This window comes from Thunnus maccoyii, chromosome 3 (assembly GCF_910596095.1).
Source record: "Thunnus maccoyii chromosome 3, fThuMac1.1, whole genome shotgun sequence".
Taxonomy (NCBI): domain Eukaryota; kingdom Metazoa; phylum Chordata; class Actinopteri; order Scombriformes; family Scombridae; genus Thunnus; species Thunnus maccoyii.
This window is the reverse complement of record NC_056535.1, coordinates 1,094,142-1,113,217: the sequence shown is the minus strand read 5'-3', so window position 1 is coordinate 1,113,217 and position 19,076 is coordinate 1,094,142. Positions and strand designations below refer to the sequence as shown.

The following is a 19,076-nucleotide window of genomic DNA, read 5'->3' as shown; positions in this document are numbered from 1 at the left end:
ATTTTGTGTGTTTTTTAGTTATGTTGTTGCTTATGTTTTACTGTTTGTTTCTCTTTTTTGTATTATTGTACTATTTTTATGGTCTCATTACTATTTATTTATTTATTTATCAATTTTTCTCTTGTGAAGCACTTGTTCTGTGAAAGGTACTATATTAAATAAACTTTACTTTCTTTTTTGCTGCAGTCTGAGATTGTAAAAAGTGCTTAAATATGTAACTGTGTTCTGTTTTGTGTGCATGTCTGTTGGCATATTTTTTTAGCTTATGTGTTTGTGTGCAGACAGACTGTATGTGGGGACAATGCAAAGTACAGCAGCTCACACTCAGACATTTTCTCTAGGCGACTGAGGGGTGGCCTCTTTTTCTTCATTTGAGACTGTGTTTTATAATTAAAAGCTCATCTCCCATCGGTCTGCTCCAGATGTTCTGCTGAACTTGCCAGCCTCCTCTGTGCCACAGAGAGATAGCACATACAGCTGGACGGCTTGAACTGAGGGAGTCTTGGTCACAAAGCACATTTGTTTTAATACATCCCAGCTCATGCAGTCTCTGCAGGCCAGCAGAATGAGCAGTGGCTGTCTCTTTGCTTCCAGCTGTATGAAAAAAGATTCCAAAAGTTATTATAGCAAAAACAAAACTAACAGGTGTGCTAGCAGCAGAAGCAACCATGTTCATATTTCTAAATGTTGATGAGAACAACATATTGGAGATTTAGCTGTTAACAGTGAGAGTAAAAAGGTAAAAACTGTCCTGAGTGTGCTGCTATATATGTATACACACACACACACAAACACACACACACACACACACACACATATATATATATATATATGTGTGTGTGTGTGTGTTTTCCGGTGATTATGAGAAATATGAGAAATGCATGCCTCCACTCGGTTACAGTACAATCCAGCGGATTTACAAAGCTCCCTCCCCACACTGACCTCCTGTAGCAGACTACATGAGTCTCATGTTTTACCTGTAAGAGTTGTGTGCCATTGTTCATCATCTGTGATGTGAAAACATCAGATTTCCATTATGTCCCTTGCTACCGATTGGCTGGCACAAAGCAAAACAAAATACCAGAAATTCTATAGCCTTTTCATAACATCTATTGTCAACGGTATGAATTTAATTCCATCATCTCTCTTTTCAAAGCTTAACCTCTTAACATCACTGTTTAGTCTCTATGATCCACTTCCATTTACTGAAGTCTTTTCAAACTAATACACTCCATCAAAGGTCACTTTAAGGAAACACTGGACCATATCACATTTTCAGCCTCACTGTGGCAGTGAAGGATTGCTTCTTGTAAAATCCAAGAGAACCATTTTTATGTCAAAAAGCATCATTACTCTTAATTACTTTATATTACATCTAGCTGGCTTATTAAACCTGCCTACACTGATTATTCAAGCAAAATGAGTTTTTTTTATGCTGTGGGGAAAGAATTATTCTAGTGTTTTGTGTCACTCAAGTGTGGGCTTGTTTGCAGATAGTGTGTGTTGTGTCTGTCTTTGAGCTTGTTACCATCTCATTTCCTCCTCTGTATGTGTGTGTGCATTTCTCTTGGCATTTTCATTTTGGTCCTCATGCACTGTGTGTTTTCTCCTCCCTCCTCATCACTCTCCTCTCCCACTCCCTCTGACAGATGACAGTGCTGGTTGGGGGATGATTCACAATGGCCACACTGGGGCTTATATGTGGAAACAGCAATAATGAATTTATGAGCACTAACTGTGTCTCTGCTATTTGTAAATTCAAATTCTCCAAAGGACATACACTCTAACCCCAACTACCACCCTGGCTGGTTTGATTAATATCAGAGGATACATACCACATGAGACGGTGCTGATTATTTTATTCTTTTAAGTCTGGGTGGAGCCAGAGGCAGTTAGGGCTGAATTAGACTAATGTTTTGACATGACTGCTGGAGAATAGGAAGATGGGAGCAGGGAGGCAATGGCCCCTTTACTGATCAGCTGAAAGATTGTGGTAAGACAGCACAACTCCCATAGGCCATCATCAGTTGGATGTGTAGTAAAGAAGCTTGGAGGATATGTCAAGTTAATGTAGCAGTGTAGCATGTAAAGATAATGGATCTCATCCAGCACAGCAGCTTAAGTGACCCATGTGAATTCCAGTCACGTTCATCATAATGCTAAATTGACCCTTGGTTTTCTTTCTGTGGGTTTGGTTTAGTGTGAGTTGATTATGTTTTTGCCAGACTGTGCCCATGGATAAACAGGAAAACTGAAACTGAGACAGAGTTGAGGCTGAGTTAAGTTTCACTCCTGTAGGTGTTTTAGTGGGTATTCTGTAGCTGCTTTGTGTAGGTATTAAGATGTACTGTAAGTGTAGGATTTAACTTGTTTTTCTTGGGAGGACAGTCATGAAGATGCTACAACATGATCAGTCATTTATGCAAGTGCCCCAAAATGACTATATATATATATATATATATATATATATATATATATATATATATATATATATATATATGACTATATTTACATTCAAGTGACATCGTCCTCCAGTGACTTTAGTTATTATGACGGAAGCAAGGGAGAAAATCAGGTGACATTAGTACAGAGCAACAAAGTCACATAATGAAACATATTTACTTTTCAACAGTGATTTTTACTATTTTGGAAGGCACAGACAAGTGATGCTGTTTTGCCATTAGAAATGTCCAAAATGGAAAGGATTCACTCTCTGATGAGCAAGATCGGTAACCCGTCAACTAATTGAAATGTATAGTCCCCAGCAACTCATACCATTCTAAGCAGTTCAGAGAATGGATATTTGGATGCGCTGTGTACAAAAAGCTGTCAATAAATAGTCACGATTACATTTTCTCCACAACTGTGAGGATTTGCACTGGGATGACTTTGTTACATAGCCAAATATGAAACAAAACACAAAGCAGCCTAAACTGAGCAATTACAGTTCTTGCACTCCACACTCCTCACTCCACAGTCCCCACATAACCCTACATATAAAAATTTCTTCTAAGCATTTAACAGGTACAGCTCACACAAGTTCTTCATTGTGGCTATGTTTTTGATAGGGATGTGTTACTTTAGGTACAGGTGAGCAGATGAAATACAATTTTGGAAGTTCTGTGTGAGTAATAGATCCATAAGCTTACACCAGCAGACACCATAATGCTGCACAGCAATTTACAATAAAATGAGACAAGATTTTGCAAATTATCATGAAAACTATAGTTCTACCTACCATCATGACTATTGCAAAGTAAACAATAGAAATACAGTACTGTGCAAAAGTTTTAGGCACCCTAGGTGTTTAGATTCTTATCCATTATGCAATACCATCTGGGAGGTGTCTGATCGGTCCCAAATTTATTCATGACATAACAATGACCCCAAGCATACAGCTAGAGTCATAAAGAACTATTTTCAGCAACAAGAAGAATAATGAGTCCTGCAACAGATGGTATGGTATGGCCCCAACAGAGCCCTGATCTCAACATCATGGAGTCAATCTGGGATTACATGAAGAAGCACCTGAGATGGCCTAAATAATAAATCCACAGAAGAACATTCTTTCTCCAGGATGATTACAACAACCTACCTGCAAGTTACCATGAAAAACTGTGTTAAAGTGTACCGAGGAGAACTGCTGCTGTTTAAAGAGATTTCAATTAGGTTTCTGCTGTTTACTCAACTTTGTAAGAAGTTAATTGATAAATTAAAACAATTTATAGCAATATTTTTGTAAGCATTCTCACTTTACTTTCAGTGCCTAAAACTTTTGCATAGTACTGTACATTCACTGGTAATTACTGGAAACATCTCCACTATACCTCCTTGTAAAGCATTTTGTTTCTGAAGTGCTTTATTTTTACAAATGCCATTAAACTAAGCAAATGATTAGTGAGTGTGGAATTTGTTTTTCAATTTCTGTGTTATGAAGGCAATAGGACAAGTGTGTTATAATGTATCAGAGCTGCAAATGAAAATATGATTTCATTCACTATTAATAACCTGTCTTAGTGCCTGAGTCTCATGTGAAATATACTGTATTGTCCATCCAGGATGTAGAGAAGAGGTTTTTATATGTTATTAACAATTGTTGTCGTATATGTAATAATGTATGTAAAATATAGATCATGTAATATATTTTTCTACATTTCATTGAACAGAAGCCAAATTTGCACAAATGGATAATGTCTTATTATAGCCAATAACATTAAAAAACACTTTGCTTTAAATAAATAGAATTATGATTTAAATCAGGAAATACCCAAGAAATACAAAAGAAGACATAAAGAAGACAAAAAATCTGACCAGCATGAAGCAAAAAATGACACGGGCACAAATCACTTTGTACTTCAGCTTATAGTTGCGTGTAGTGAGTTGGAGATGCAAGAAAAAGAAGCAACATAAAAAGCAACTATTGATCTGTTGTCATAGATGTGATAAAATTATGCATTTTGTCAGAGATAGATCATTATTCACAGATAGATAAAATGCATATTTGCAATTTTTACAAAGATCTACGGATTTGAAGGAAATGTATTGAAAAAAAAATCTTGCACAAGACAATGAGAAACATGTTAAACAAAGTGCACAGGCAGCAACATGGAGCTGTGAAGCACTGCAGCAGCTGATTATTTGTCCTTAAGAAAAATAACCTGTCACCAGTCTGCTTATGATATCTGCACAGATTCATACAGTAGCTGCCTGAACATCAGAAAATTGTGTCAGCACTCCCACCTTCAGTTTTCTCTGAGCTGTATATGAGCCATGTAGCTCTGACTCCACACTGAGCAGATAATTTACACATTCATACCTGCTTGTTATTTGAAGCACTGATAAAAAAACAGAACAAAACAAAAAAAAACCCACCCTGACAGTCACAATTGTGAATTGTGCAGGAAATGATGGATATTTGTTGTTCATGTTGTTCTGTTCTGTGGCATATGGAGGCTCAGATATGACAAATGTCAGTAATGGGCCATGTGAGTCATATGTGTAATTGAACACATACAGACAAGTGACAAATTAGAGGAAAAACCGGTACAGGTCTGAATGCTTGACACCATACAGCTAGGGGATCTGGTGGTTCTGTCATACTGTGGGGGACGTTTGCTGGTATGGTTTGGGTCCACTTGTCCCCTTAGAGGGAAGGGTCACTGCACATCAATACAAAGTTGCTCTTTATCCTTTGAATGAAAGAATGGTGTTCATCCCTCCAGAAGAGTTCCAGAGACTTATAGAATCAATGTCAAGGCTAAGGAACATCATTCTTCAAAAAGAAATTCCCTTATTTGGTGTTTTGATGATGGAGGTGGAGAGCGCTGTCTAACACGTCAGTCTTAAATCTCCCATAGGTGTTCAATTTGGTTGAGATCTGGTGACTGTGAAGGCCATAGCATATGATTCACATCATTTTCATACTCATCAAACCATTCAGTGACCGCTCATGCCCGTGAATAGGGGCATTGTTATCCTGGCAGACACCACTCCCATCAGGATAGAAATGTTTCATCATAGGATAAAGGTGATGACTCAGAACAACTTTGTATTGATTTGCAGTGACCCTTCCATCTAAGGGGACAAGTGGACCCAAACTATGCCAGCAAAATGTCCCCCAAAGCATAACAGAGCCACCGGATCCCCTTACTGTAGGGGTCAAGTATCTAGGCCTGTACCGATTTTTCCTTTAATTTGTTACCTGTCTGTACTTAAAAATCGGGGTAGTTGAAATCCATTTTTCAAAATCAATTTTTATCCATGCTAGCAGTGTGGCTCTAGGGATGATAAGATCAATCGTTTTTGTTGATCGAGTAGGCTAATTGTTTCAGCTCTAGACCATAGTAACCATTACGCCTGCTAAACATCAGCATGTTAACAATGTCGTTGGAAACATGTTAGCATGCTGACGTTAGCATAGCTTGGCTGTAGTCTTAGCCTTGTTGCATTGTCAAGTCAAATTTATTTATATAGAACATTTCATATGACAGGCGTAAACTACATGTGCTTAAAAACAAAAGCAAAAAAATAAGTAAAGCTCATACATGACAAAAACATACAACATTACATTAACATTACATATATAAAACATATGAGATAAAACATAAAATAATGAGATGTTACATATATAATATTGTAGGTCATGAATACAGTCAATGTATGTAATGCATTTCACCTCTGTATGGTCATTTGATGATTTATAAGCCTTACATTTACATTTTTAAACATTAATAATTGATTGTAGAAAGTTCATTTATGGCTGAGGAAGTGTGTTGTTTTACAGCTGTCTTCTTCTGGCCAGCGGCTCTCTTTTGTTTCTCTAACTTGGCTCCTTGCTGAGGAAGCCTGTGTGCGCTGCTCCATCCATTATGTGCTTGGCCAGCGTCGCCTGTTTACACCAATACATTATTTATTTTTATTTTTCACATTTTCAGCATAATTGAGAAATTGTGTTGGGGGATACTTCGCCAGCAGACCAAAATGAGCCATCTCTATTGTCATGGAAAGCAGTCACGGTGCTGGAAATATTTATTCCCATTGGCAGTGAAGGGATGAGTCCACCCGTCTCCCTCACCAGCCTCCCCCCTTTCAAGTCTTCTGCTTTGTGCAGCAGAGACAGTAAACATTTTCTGACTTGCTCATATGGAAAATTTGACATTTACGAGAGAGATCATCTATCTGCCTGTGCAGGGCTGTGTGTCATTTGATGTCCTTGAGTGAAAAGCTGGATTGTGTATACAGTTGATGTGAGATACAGGGCTGGCCCAACACATCTGGGGGATTTGGGAGCAGTATTTACTACTGAACCCCAACCAATTCCTGAGGCCAAGAACAATATCATCCTTTCAGAATTTCACAAAACAACTATGTAATCTTTGATTTTAACATAAATAAATGAAAAAACATTTTGATAAGGTTAAGTTTGTCTTTTAAAGAATTGTTACCAAGATAAATACTTAGAGCGCAGTGCTTAGGACAAATTGTCAGCACTCTCTGGTGGACACACTATGTATTGGAGACACATCTCTCTATATAATGCAAGAAATCTCTGTCTGTCTCTATGTATGTGTAGCAGAATGGAAATGTATTCCTGTCTGGACTGAGCAGGCCTGTAATCTCTTAGTCCCTTGATTACTTGGCGATCATGAACCAATCATTGTCTGTGGGCACCCTATAAAGGCAGGTAGTTGTTTTCTAAGCGCTCCCCTGATGCTGAATGCATGCCCCGCCTCCATTCTCTGCTGCAGGTATAGGAGTAGTTTCTGTGCTGGTCCTTAGAGTACGCTCTTATGCTGTTGCTTATGTTAGTTGTTTATGATTTTGCAGATCCCTCCGTGGTGACTCACCTCCCTCAGAAGTGATCCTCTCATGGACTGCTGTCGGTCGGTTCACTCCTCTCGCTCCGCAAATTTTATTACGTTGCGTGTAGTAAATGGGTGTTTTGTTTCTACGTCCCCGTGTGTAGTAGCAGCATAGGCTCCGTACACTCTCTCTCTCTTCCTGAACTTACAGATGCTGCCTGATTGGACTGTGGGCCCTGGTCAGCTTCTAGCAGCTTACCCGGGAGCTGCTGCGGCAATTCTGGCCCACGCCGCAAGAACGCTGCTGCTTTGCCTATAATTAGTGTTAACAATCATAATCTTTGTTTTGATTTGTTTGGTCGAGTCGGCAGTGCCGCACTTAGTACTCTTTTAGCTGAGCCGTTTTAATGGTGTGAGAGTGAGTGTGCGTGTACGTTGTAAGAGGGGGTTTTTCTTTTCTTTTGTCGTCAGCATTTGCTTATTCTCGGTTTTGCTTAGTTTAGTTCATTCATTTGTCTCTACTTTATAGCTTACATAATGATTTCATATTAATAATATTGTTTTCATAGTTTATTTTGTCATTGTTTGCTTATTCTCAGTTTTGCTTGGTTTAGCTCATTCATTTGTCCCTACTTTATGGCTTATGTAATGATTTCATATTAATAATATTGTTTTCCTAGTTTATTTTGTTTATTTGTTTATTCTTTTCTTTGTTGTGCAAGCACAGGGCTTTTTTCTTAGGTCCTGCGATGAATATTGTTTGGTATAGTTTGTGTTAATTCTGTTCCTAAGTTGCTGGTTAGGTGTTTAATCATCTGACCAACTGATATTGCTTGGAGAAGTGCTTCTTTAGTTAGTTTTGTTGTTTGGTTGAATACTTTATTGATTTTGTATCCCTTTTCATCTTTTTTCAGGAGCTGAGCGCCCACAGTGGTGGGGTTGGTGATCGTAGGTGGTGGTTCCTCCTTTTTCCTGTATGCTGTGTTCAACTGAGCATTCCTGGGTTTGACCCTTCACCATTGTGTGTGTGTGTATGTGTGGATGTGTGTGCACATGTGATTCGGGGTGACTCTCTTCTGGATACCTCTCCTACCTCCCCTCCACTGGTATTTGTGTGGTTGGTATGCTTAATTATTGTTTTTTTTTTACTAAATTTTGCTATTGTTAAGATAAAGAATTGATGTTTGGAACCACGTCTCTCACTTGGTGTAATGAACCTCATTGCCTTTTTGGATTATTGGTACTGGTCTGAGGTAACATTTGTCCCAGGGTAAAACCCCCAGGGTGGCGTAGTTGGATTCTTGTGATTACACTGGTTAGTGCCCTTCATCCCTATTCTCTTGCCACATATGTATGTATGTACGTTTGTCCATTGCATATCTTGAGAACCGTTCATCCAGTCTATTTCATACCCAGCAGGCGGATTGCTGTGGAAACGAGGAAGTGCAATGTCGATGTGTGTAGTTGTTTGGATGAGTGGTTCTCGAGAAATATATAAAAATACCTCATAAATAATGTTGATTTGCTTCTTCTACTGCCTGCAGAGTCAACAAGCAGAAATACGGACAGCACCACTCTACCATTGCAACCGACATTGTGGTCGGGGGTGGGATTACATCCATAGTGTTAATGACTTGAAAAAATTTAAGAGACTTAAGCTACTGTGAACAAAACTCGGCATGTATGTGCAAAACTTAGTTCTTGATGTCTCAGGCATGTTCAGAAATATATAAAAATACCTCATAAACAACATTGCTTCTACAATGTTGATTTGCTTCTTCTTCTGACTGTGAAGTTAACAAGCGGAATACGGACAGCGTCACTCTACCATTGCGACCCACATTGTGATCGGAGGTGTTAATGACTTGAAAATGTTTAAGAGACTTAAGTTCTACTATTGAACTATGTAACGTTACTGTGAATGAAACTCGGCATGTACATGCAAGACTTAGTGCTGGATGTCTCAGGCACATTCAGAAATATATAAAAATACCTCATAAACAACATTGCTTCTACAACGCTGATTTGCTTCCTCTTCTGCCTGTGAAGTTAACGAGCGGAAATATGGACAGTGACACTCTGCCATTGCAACCTACATTGTGGTCGGAGGTGGGATTACATCTGTAGGGTTAATGACTTGAAAACGTCGAAGAGATTTAAGCTCTACCATTGAACTGTGTACTGTGAATGAAACCTGGCATGTACGTTCAAGACTTGATACTGGATGTCACAGGCACGTTCAGAAATATATAAAAATACCTCATAAACAACATTGCTTCTGCTTCCTCTTCTGCACATGGATTCAACAAGCGAAAATACGGACAGCGCCACTCTACCATTACAACCCACATTGTGGTCGGAGGTGGGATTACACTCATGATATAGTGATGAGAACTACCATAGAGAATGAACTGAAAAAGTTTAGAGAGTTAAACTCTATTCCTGTTCCTCACCTGAGGAAACTTTGTATGTGTGTTCAAAACATAGTACAGGATGTCTCAGGCACATTTTGAATGGGTACTACAGTTCATCTGATCAACTTCTGCTCAACTCAGGGAATATCACTAAACTGTAGTGTCTACCGATAGCCTGCACCACAGGCGTTTAGAGAGCATTGGTAAATTGTAGTGTCTATTGATAGTCTGCATAAGAGGCCTTTAGGGGACAGACACAACTCTCTCTAGGTATTGAGAAATCAGTCTGTTCTGAACAGGCACGTTTTGAATGGGCACTGCACTAGTAAATTTCTAGTTACTTATCAACCCACTTACGATGATTATGATACGATATATCTGTAATGAGCTAAAAGAATGGGCTCAGCTAGGTACTATAACAAAATTAGGAACTGTAACTTTATAGATGACATTGAATGAAGGAAGTAGTAGTAGTGTTGACTGATTGTTTTCACCTTTTTTTTTAATAGAAAATATTTGGTAAGTTTTCAAATTTGAAGGATGAGGCTGTTATTACTGGTGTTATTCTGTACTTTTCGTTTTGTCATCAAATCCCATGAGAAGACCCAAAACCTTAAAATGGGTCACATAGTTTCTTTCTTTCTTTTTTTTATTTTAAAGAAAAATAATTTCCTAAAACAGCTGGGCAGTTTAGTTTTTTAGCAAAAATTATTCAAACAGGATGAAATAGTGCATTTCTTGGGGACTATTTTCAGCTGCAGGATAATACCGTTTGGTGTTCTAGTGAGTATTTCCAGCAGCCGGATGGTGTGTGTCGGATTGAGTCAAAATAAACTACAGTGTGTGTGTGTTCATGGTAATGAAGGAACATGTCACCCAGTGCAACAGTGTGACCCGATGTGTTTTTAATAGTTTTTGGAGCTCTAGGCACAAAGGAATAAGATATATCAGGCTCTGGATACAAACACAATACTGGTTAGCAGAATACATTAATTGCTGGTTTTGGTCATTTCATGGGATTTGTTGACAATAAGAAAATATAAAATATTGCCAGTATTAGCCCTTAACTTAGTTTCCTGCAAATATATGGGACAGTTATCAACAGTTCAGTACTTCGGTACAGTTTTCTTTTTACAGGAAGTGCATTAGTTTAGCAATAGCATGGAAATATTTAAACCTGGACAAACCTCACGTTTTTAATTAGTCTGGGGGCTCATAGTGGGTGGTGATCACAGACAGGATTAGTATCAGGTTTGCTTTTTCCTTTGGCTGACTGTGTACAATATGAACTGTGTGACAGATTGTTGAGTTTGGTTTCTCTGTGGTATCATGACGTTGCTCAAGTTTGATTCAGTGACTCATTTTTCTCATGTGAATTTCAGCCCCATTTGCATGTGATTATGTTTCTCCAGCCTTGCTACAAACTGACATTGGGTATTCATGCCACATCCTTGATCAAAGCGCCATCACCACAATGTAAAATCAATAGGAGTATTACACTGAATTACATGGCCCATTCATTTGTGATGCCTGTGTTAAGTGTCTGATTGCTGCTGTGTATTTTAATTAAAAGTGATGTGGTTGTATGTTGTGTTCAGGTACTCGTGCTGTCTTATTTCTCTCTTCACTTCTCTTCTCTTTTCTGTGCTAAAATGAATATCCTCTTTTATTCTTGACAAAACATGATTTATCAAAGTGTTGTTTACCCTAAACTAAATGTGTTTATTGTTTGACTTCACAGGAAGGAAATTTCTGTCAAATAGCTGTGCAGTATTTTTAGAGATGAAGAAATAGTATGGGATGCAGTCAGATGTGGAATTTAAAACTTGGCTTCAAATATTGGAAAATACAAGGGGTCCCACTGGATGTAAGATTTCATTAAACAGACAATTATAATGATGTGATTAAAAATGAAGAAAGAGAGAATGAGAGAAATGACTGTATTCATGAGGCCCATACTGCACATTCTATTAGTCTGCCGCTGCTGCCACCTTGAATAAATATGCTTCTTGATGGGTCCCAACACTACCAGCCATTGTAATGGAGTCCCAAATTAGATGTTGGTTATTCTAGTCATCATAATGAACCCACTGACTGGGAGCGCTCAGCATAGACTCACAAATCCGCAGCAATGAAAGACTGAGCCCCCAAACACAATACTGCAGATAATTAGGCTTTTTAATGAGCTGGACTTGGCTATAAACAGGTCTGAAGGAGCAATTCTTCCACATTTAGAGGCTGTTAAATGTGTTCAACTATCAACCCCCTCAATGTGTTGTTGAAGGGGCTGCAGTTTTTTCTGTTCAGTTCAGGTCCATGGGAGGCTGGAGAGAGAACAACGCTGCACAGTGTAATGATTATTTGAAGGCTATTCATGGATAGCATAACAGGCAAGGGGGCGTTGTCATTTTTACAGTGCCAAAGTTTTCTTTTTTCATCTGCTGTTTTTATAGGGATGAAGCGTTAACTTGTACAGTATGTGCAATTTTAAATTTTAAACACTTACAAAAAAATACTGTATAACCATACATACAATATAATCAAGTGAAGCACATTTATTGCATTATTAGGACATTAGGATATAGAATTGATATTAACTGATAATTAATGAGCAATATGTGGTATGTACCAAAAAATAACTGCAATTACTTAGTAATGCTATGTAATTACTTAATATCTGTAAATAACTAGAAATATATGATAATTATTACAATACATTATTTAGTAATATCTGTACATACTAATAATGTAATATCTAGTAAATACTGAGTAATCTATGTAATTAATGAGGAATATATAGTGACTACTACCTGGTAATTACCAGTTAATATCTGTAATTAATTAATTGTATATGTTGATTACCAAATACTACCTGGTAATTTCTGTTTAATATCTGTAATTAATGACTGGAATCTTGTAAATTGTTAATTACTAAATAATATTTAGTTAATGCCCTTTTAAAAACAATGCTTTCATCAGTAATTGTCAGGTAGTGACTACTATATACTGTAAATTTGACACTTGTCACAACAGGTTGTATGTTCTGTTAGAATGCATTATGGCTCCTATTAAGTCCTAAAAATCATAGTTCCGTATAAGTAAGTCAGTCTGCCAGTGTAATTTTAGCTGTCCCAAATATAAATTATCATTTGAGATTTTTTTTATAAAGTCTCTCTGTCGTGATTCTAGTGCTGTTTACTCTGACTTTTTCTAAAAAGAAAAAATCATTAAAGAGGGAATGCAAATGGGTGACAAAATCAAATGAAAAAAAAAAAACAAGTTTCCAGAACAACTTCAATGCTCCTTGTCATAGATTCTCCAAGTGTCTGGAACTCTACTGGAGGGATGACCAGCACTCTTCCAACAGATATATATATTATATCATTAGGTGCTGATGGCTGATTCAAAGTCTCTTCTAGGTGTTGATTTGGGATCTTGTGATTGCAAAGGCCACAGCATATTATTCACATCAGTTTTCATACTCATCAAACCATTCAGTGACAGCTGGTGTTGGAATCTGTATTAGCTGTTTCTTCTCTCATTTATTCTGTGTTTTTTTTTCTTGAAATTTGTCATCCATCAAGCTAACATCTTCTTAAACCACTGCTAGTGTACTTATTGGGAGGGTGCTTAATGTACTCAAGCTAAAATCAAAATTTCAACAGATTTGGCTGGCAGGCTGGCAAACACTGTCGCAGTTTAAACCAAATATGGTAGTCACAATTTCCCATTTTTACCTGTATGAAGACACCAATCTTGAATTTCTGCCACACTTCCCTACATAGTTCTTGAAAAATCACATATAAGAAATTTTAACTCTAGTCAGTAAGCTTGCATGCGGAAGAATATTAGTCTCTCCTTTGGTAGTTTCTGTTTGTGTTTACTGCTTCCCCCTCCTCTATCTGCAGCCTGTCAGCAGAGTATCTTGGGAGGAACTCCTGCTGTTTTTTTTCTCTTGGTGAACTGGCTTCTTATCCACCAACTTGTCTCCAAGTGGAGCTCTGGGCTTAGCTCTTCGCCTCCGACAGCAACAACCAGAGCTGCTGTGCAGTTGGCTCACAGCTAACTGGCTTTGACATTCACTCACATGTGCTCAAAAGCAGACATGGAGCTTAAATAAAGGCAAGCTGACGGCTTTTGGTGATCATATAAAGCATTTGTAAAGAAGTAGTGACGGTTTGGGCTGCTGCATTGCTATCTGTACTGAGGACCACCAATGCACTGCCTGGAAAACTGTACAATAATAATATCATATCAACACATTAAGTATAATATTACCAAATCCATGGTTCTGTATATGTTTGACAGAAATGCATTTCTGCTGTTTATACAGAATCATTTCACAGTGCGTGAGGTCCCAGCATTATCACAGGCTGCCAGCCATTCAAAATGCAAAAGTGAAAACATGCACATCCTAAATCCTCACAGGTACTAGACAGAAAACAAACATGGTATGTAGAAACAGAATAGTATGAATGAAACAGATGCTCATTTATATGTTAAAGTTCTGCACTGCAAGTTTAAGAAATAAACAAGTCAAAATCAATATACTTGATTTTAAAGAGTAATATAATAGTTAGAGGGGACTTAATATGCTCATTTCCAGCTAATTTTTCAATAGAGTAGCTTTGCATGATTCGCAAAAAACTCTTTATTTATCTTATACTAGCCCTTTATGCAGCCCCTCAGTTCAGCCTCTGTCAGTGTTCATGCTAACGCCAAATGTATACAGGATCAGGTCTGATTGCGCTCTGGCTCAGTCATGGCTCCGTCACTATTTCGGTGTCCACTCAAAACATTTCAGAAGCAGAGCAACTGTTCTTCAGCAGCCATTTTTCGAGTTTACAAGCATGAACACATGTTAGCAGCTCATTTAGATGTGATAACAAATGCTTTTTGGCTGTACTTGAAAATGAACCTTTTGTTGCTTGCTTTACTTTCTCTGTGATCACTCATTTTAGATATCAATGCAGCCATCTCACAGTGCAGCTGCTGTCATTCTCCCTCCCTCCTCACTGTCTCTCTCTCACTGACTGCAAACTCACAAAAGTAGTTTCGCTGTGCATGTGTGAAGACAAAGTCATAAACAGATGAAATGCATAATAATGGACGCGCACCAGCTAGAAAGGCAGTTGATCCCTGTGTACATTAAAAACAAAGTCAAACACAGAGAAGGTGCAGCAATCAAGTCCAAATAAGGTGTGTGTCTCCACTCACTGCCATGTTGTTCTAAAGCAAATATTCAAAACCCATCAATACAGTAAATTCATATTGAAACTATTACATTTCAAAATATATGTTTACTGAAAAATGTACACTTAGTTTTTCAATCATATAGTTGGCACCAACATGATATGCACAAATAATATATAAAAACTGTGTGGTTGAATATTGAACAAAGAAGAATCCCTTACAACCAAATGACTGATCCACAGAACTACAGTACACATACAGATAGTGAACATGATCAAATACTTCCTCTGGAATAAAAGCTTTCTGGTGTCATCTAGATCAAATCAACCTGTGTGTGAGTCTTACAAGACTATTTGTGTTTCCTGTTTAGATTTGCGTAGCAAAGATCCCAAAATTCCATCCATAAATTTAGATGAGATACATTAGATTTTTAAATATAATTTAATATTTCTATAGAAAGTTAGTATTTGGATGCATTCCTAAATATGTGAGGGTGTCTTTATGTCACCCCTGCCACTGGGAGATGTGTGTCAGTGATGAAGTCTTTGTCATTTACAGCAGCTATTTTTTTTTCTTGCAAAAAAGGAAGTGCATTGTATCAAATACATAATATTAATTATCAATTAACAGAACTAATATTTAACGAATAGGGCTTGGGCCAGCCCTGCTTTCTGGTTAACTCCATGTCCAGTGTTGTTGCAGGCAGACGGCCATGCTCTGTGGCTTCCTATCATCAACTAGATAGTGAGTGAGCTGTCTGTGCAGCATCTTTGTCAACTGTCACCAGCAGGGAGATTCAGCCGAGCAGAAAGACCCCGGGTTATTGAGTCCTTTTTATAGTGTCAGTGCACAGAGAGCTTGTAATCTGTCTCCCAAGCCCCAGCCCTCTCATCCAGTCTGTCTTACTCCTCTGCCCGCTGAGCTAGTAGTTAGTACTGCGTCGCGTCAGCCCTCTCTTTGTTGTTTGTATTGACTCATTCAGCAAGACAAAGTTGTTATTTTTGCTGTTCAGGATTGACATTAGCAGGGTCATCATCATCTGCTGAGTTAGAATGATGGCAATCAAAACAATACTTTTTTTGTTTCTTTCAAGCAGATTCAGATCAACTATTTTCTCTTGTCCTGGCTATTTTTTTGAGGAATCACTACACCTCAACATTGCTGCTGCCAAACTGTTTTACAGCATACTGTAGTGATTTATATTGTTGAATGTACCACTGTCATGTGGATGTTGGAATGCATAACATACAATGTTTCCCCTACCATTGCCTGGAGGGGCGCCCCTACAACAGGACTTCCTGCCTCTCCTGAAAGAAACAAAATATGTTTATTATTTTTGTGTTAATTTATGTGCACACGTTACTGCAAGTGCAATAAAAGCTTTGCAAGTAAAAAGCCAACAACAATTTATTAAAGGGAACTTATTATACTCATTTCCAGCTCTATATTGTTAATCTCGGACTTCACTAGAGTAGCTTTGCATGATTCACCGTTCAAAAAACTCTTTATGTATCTTATACTGGCGCTTTATGTACTCCTTCAGTTCACCCTTTTTCAAACACAGTCTATCTTAGCTCCCTCCTCCCCCTTGCCCCCTTCCCAATGAGCTCACTCTGTTCTGATTGGTCATCTTCTGGAAGCCTGTCAAGGGGCAAAAGCACCTTGCTTTTGTGGAAGCTCAGAAAGCAAACAATGAACATACCAAGTAACATAATTTCTGGTTCATGATTGGAAATGTCAACTTCTCAGATGCAACCGTACATGTCCGAGCCTGAATCCGATCTTTGAAAATGAGTTTGGACAGCATGAACATCCACAGCAACAAAGATTACTGCAGGGCGACTCTGTCTGGTAAATATTACGCTCAATACCTGATTACTGTGTGACATAACAGTGGATTTAGTCTTTTAATCATAAGCTGTATAAACAAATTTTCCAATATATTCCCCCTATTACCAGGTGTACATGTGGGAAATGCACTAAAATGCCAATTGAAGTGGATGAAATATCAAAGGTAACGTAGCTAGTAAAATGTTATTCTGCTGTTGCCAAACGACTGTATAGTATCTCCCTGCAGGGCTGTTTATTTTTTGCTGGAGTACATTAAATGACTACTCAAGTAGACTGTGTTGCAAGAATGTGTACATACTTTTACCAAGAAGACTGTAGTTTGACAGGCTTTTGGTTTGGAATATCTTCGCTTGAGCATAAATGCTCTTGTTATTATAAAAATTATATTTGATTGCTTTTTACATGAAAATTGTTCATTGTAAAGATGAACATGCGTCATCTTTCCCACACTGTCTTTGTCTGGATTTTACCAATTATCCATGTTACTTTATTTTGGATGAATCAAATGACAAATATTTACTTGACAATGTCACTAATTATCTACAGCAGAAAGTATTCTGAAATATCATGTTGAATATTGTAAAATCCTTACAAATTATAAATAAATAAATATATATTTCAATTAGGAGATAGGTATCTTGAAGCTAATAGAACATGTAATGTTTTTGTTCCTACAACTTGAAAATATGGCAGTTTACGGTTAGAAATTGATATATTATTATATGAAATATAGTATCTGTAACATGGTGGGAACATGGAACGGTCTATGTAAATTCCTGACTGAATCTGCTATTTTCTATATTTGGTTTTATTTTTTCCACATAAGGTTGTAAGATCAATGAACCAAGAGCCAAAACCTCCGACATGCATGACTGATCATCCAGGCCTAGAACCAAACTGCTTAAATGCATACACCCTACGAAATATAAATAATATCTACAGAGAAAACAATGGACCTCTTAGGAGGACAACAGAGGAAGAGTAAGTTTTCGTCCTGTTATAAAAATTGTTATAACATGAAATCATTTTTCCCTCTATATGTAAAAACAGATTATTCCAAATTTCAAAACAATAAATCACTCAACTCAAGAAAAATAAAGTAGTTTAGTTACAGGAGATAGAGTGCACACTGCATTCATAATAATATTGAAAAAAGATACAATCAAATGTGGTCAATATCAGAGTTAGTATCCTGTTCTCTGGGATTCACAAGTCATTATTTTCTGCATTTATAATGTCCCTCACTGGATTCAGCAAAATCTCTGTAACACAGAAAATACAGCTTACAAGCCATACAGTGAATATTTTCTGTAATGATGATGTCTTCTTTCTCTTTCAGACATTACAGGCACCTTACATACCACAAGGTGTAAGTTTTGTAAGTTGGTGTTGGCCAAAAGTTGTTTTTGTTATAGCCAAATGTTACACTGGTTGTTTTACATTTGTATACTGGATCATTTATAATAAAAGTTCTGTTTTTAACTTACTGAATGTTGGCTTTGCTGTGCATTCTTCCTTGTTGGACTTTGGGAACATTATCCTGTAGACAACTTTGACCTTGGAAGTTGTTGCTTGGTCTCACTCTGCATTCTTGTTGAAATGCATGGCAGCCAGGTACAGCCTGAAAAAAAGTTAAAGTCTGAGTCTGTAATTCAAAACATGAATTATTTTTAAAAGTACATCTCTTTAAAGGACACAACATAAATTTATAGCAATATCAAATTTTAAACAAGAGGCTTTCTGTCGTACATGTCAGCCAGCAGATGCCATATGCTATTTTAATGCTATTTATCCAAACAACCTTGCACAGCATTCCAATTAAAGGGAAAACCACATTCTTTGGCATGAAGCTTAGAATGACACTGTGGAAGGCCTCCAATGATGAAGTTCGGTGGTCATGACTGAGTTTTTTCCACATCACAGAGAAGTCGTTTGTTCAGTAGGAGTTTCTCCACTTTGTAAAGGGCCATTGAACCTGGAATGAAAGACAGATAAAATTGAAATGGTCTAAGTGCCCACTGAATTTGTTCTATAACAGATACTTTTATTTTATAGGTATTAGGGATGTGCAGAGGGCCCAGTATTTGTATTTGTATCTGTATTTGTTGAGGCAACAGAACTATTTATATTTGTATTCGAATAAAAGTGGAAAGAGGCTTAAAAATTCTGTTTTTGTTTTTATTACGCTTTTAATTTTAGAAAATTAAAAGTGTTACAATAAGTGTTCATGAATAAACTACCTTACAAAGGAGCTCCCCACACCAGGTCTCGAACTGGAGCCTCCTAGATCATAGATGACTGCGCTGACTACTGAGCT

General features: G+C 37.6%; 1 long non-coding RNA gene across 1 annotated transcript; it reads right to left on the bottom strand.

Annotated features, from left to right (window-relative positions):
- Positions 1–17,930: 17,930 nt before the first annotated feature.
- Positions 17,931–18,630, bottom strand: LOC121892287. Its single transcript, XR_006094366.1, has 3 exons — positions 18,561–18,630; positions 18,247–18,380; positions 17,931–18,021 (listed from the first exon to the last, which is right to left on the bottom strand). It is a non-coding gene; the product is annotated as an uncharacterized LOC121892287 (long non-coding RNA).
- Positions 18,631–19,076: the final 446 nt, after the last annotated feature.